Source organism: Prionailurus viverrinus, chromosome C2 (assembly GCF_022837055.1).
Source record: "Prionailurus viverrinus isolate Anna chromosome C2, UM_Priviv_1.0, whole genome shotgun sequence".
NCBI classification, from domain to species: Eukaryota; Metazoa; Chordata; class Mammalia; order Carnivora; family Felidae; genus Prionailurus; species Prionailurus viverrinus.
Genome location: NC_062569.1, coordinates 139203587 through 139206607, shown reverse-complemented (window position 1 = coordinate 139206607; position 3021 = coordinate 139203587).

The following is a 3021-nucleotide window of genomic DNA, read 5'->3' as shown; positions in this document are numbered from 1 at the left end:
AAGGCAAGATAATGGTAGATACAATGGGTAGCTTGGTATTCTCCTTTAGGTGGTTAGGATGCCCCCATTGAAGAAGTAACATTTTTTTCCTGCTTTCTTCTCTAGGGTTTTGATGGTTTCCTTCCCTGTCTCACATTCAGGTCCTTCATCCATTTTGAGTTTATTTTTGTGAATGGTGTAAGAAAGTGGTCTAGTTTCATTCTTCTGCATGTTGCTGTCCAGTTCTCCCAGCACCATTTGTTAAAGAGAATGTCTTTTTTCCATTGAATATTCTTTCCTGCTTTGTCAAAGATTAGTTGGCCATACATTTGTGGGTCCAATTCTGGAGTCTCTATTTTATTCCATTGGTTTATGTGTCTATTTTTATGCCAATACCATACTGTCTTGATGATTACAGATTTGTAGTAAAGGCTAAAGTCTGGGATCATGATGCCTCCCGGTTTGGTTTTCTTCTTCAATATTACTTTGGTTATTTGGGGTCTTTTGTGGTTCTATATAAATTTTAGGATTGCTTGTTCTACCTCAGCCACAGCAAGTTCTTACTTGACACATTTCCAAAGGCAAGGGAATTAAAAGCAAAAATGAACTATTGGGACCTCATCAAGATAAAAAGTTTCTGCACTGCAAAGGAAACAATCAATAAAAGTAAAAGGCAACCGACAAAATGGGAAAAGATATTTGCAAATGACATATCAGATAAAGGGCTAGTATCTAAAATATATAAAGAACTCAACAAACTCCACACCCAAAAAACAAATAATCTAGTGAAGAAATGGGCAGAAGACATGAATAGACCCTTCTCTCAAGAAGACATCCAGATGGCCAACAGGCACATGAAAAGTTGCTCAACGTCACTCCTCATCAGGGAACTACAAATCAAAACCACACTGAGATATCACCTCATGCCAGTCAGAGTGGCTAAAATGGACAAATAAGGTACTATAGATGCTGGTGAGGATGTGAAGAAATGGGAACCCTCTTGCACTGTTGGTAGGGATGCAAACTGGTGCAGCCTCTCTGGAAGACAGTGTGGAGGTTCCTCAAAAAATTAAAAATAGATCTACCCTATGACCCATGAATAGCACTGCTAGGAATTTATTTATCCGAGGGATACAGGAGTGCTGATGCATAGGGACACTTGTACCCCAAAGTTTATAGCAGCACTTTCAACAATAGCCAAATTATGGAAAGAGCCTAAATATCCATCAACTGATGAATGGATAAAGAAGACGTGGTTTATATGTACAATGGAATACTACTTGGCAAGGAGAAAGAATGAAATCTGGCCATTTGTAGCAACATGAATGGAACTGGAGAGTGTTATGCTAAGTGAAATAAGTCAGGCAGAGAAAGACAGATATCATATGTTTTCACTCATATGTGGATCCTGAGAAACTTAACAGAAGACCATGGGAGAGGGGAAGGGGGGGTTACAGAGAGGGAAGGAGGCAAACCATAAGAGACTCTTAAATACTGAGAACAAACTGAGGGTTGATGGGGGGTGGGCGAGAGGGGAAAGTGGGAGATGGGCACTGAGAAGGACACCAGTTGGGATAAGCACTGGGTGTTGTATGGAAGCCAATTTGACAATAGATTATATAAAAAAGAAGAAGAAGAAGAAGAAGAAGAAGAAGAAGAAGAAACATTTGAGGAAAGAAATGAAACAAAGGAGAAAGACATCTGAACAAACATTCCAGGGAGAAGGAATGGTAGGTGCCTTGGTCCAAAAAGGGAGTGTGTTTGAAAGTTTGTAAACAAGTGATATAACAGGAGTGAGAATAAGATAGATTTGTAACGAGAGAGCAGACAGAAGCCAGTTTGGGCAATAGATTTTATTTTGAAAGAAACAGAAATTGAATGGTAGGCTTAGCTCAGGAGAGTGACCTGACACAGTATAGATTTGAGTAGGCTCGTCTCGTCTCTGTATAGAGAACCTCAGAGCAAGAGTGGAGACAGGGCTGCGGTGAGTAGACTGTTGTAGATGTCCCGAGTAAGCATGTTGGAACTTTTGACTACAGCAGTTAGCTGATTCACAGTGGAAGGCAGTGATTACAAAGGGGATAGATTTTGAAAGCAGAGCCTAAGTCACTGCTGATGGATTGTTTGTGAGAGATAACGATGTGAAGTTTTAGTTTGCTAGTTAATTCTGTTTTGTCTTGTGTATCCTAAGCTCCTGGATGAGTGGGAGCTCTACTTCTTCAGGTAGAGAACAGTATCATAGGAGCGATTCTGGAGCTGATGTTGGGAAGAATTCAGAGTTTGCCTTAGAATGTATTAAACCTGAAGTACAATATTATCATCCAAGTGGGGGTATCTTGAAGTAATTTGATCTCTGGGTAACTGGATGGAGTGACAGGTCATTCGTCCAATTATAGGATGCAGGAGGGAAGATAAATTGAAAGTGAGACGTGGGAGGAGAGGTACATTTGTTGCTGAGTTGCAAGCACTATTGTTGAATACCTAGAATTAATATTGTATAATGGTAAGGAAAGAAAGGTATATTTTTGATTGGTCTGTTGATCCTGACACATAGGACCCTTTGATGATTACATCACTATGGTAGAGAGAGTTGGGCTGTGTACAGCAATACCTAATCGTGAGTACAATAGGTGAAAAGTATTTTTTTGAAAAATGGTAGAGCAGTAGAGGTAAAAATAATTGTAAGTGCCTTTAGTGGAGCTAGAAATATACAAGAAAAGCACTAGCTCGTATCTCTTAAAAGCGTTTTTATTACATGATAATTGATAATAAAAAGAATACAGATAATTTATATGTTAATTAAAATATAATAGTTAAATTTCCATTAACTCACCACAACACCATACTGAAAATTGTTTGAAAGTATAAACAGCTATTTTCTATTAAAACAGTCATTAAACATTTTGCAAACATGTAAAACAATGCCATTCCTCTCACCAATATTTTTAAAGATTTTATGTTTTCAGTGAAGTTTCAGGTTCATAGTCAAGTTGTTGAGAAAGTCCAGGGATTTCTCATATACTATACCCTGTCCGCACACAC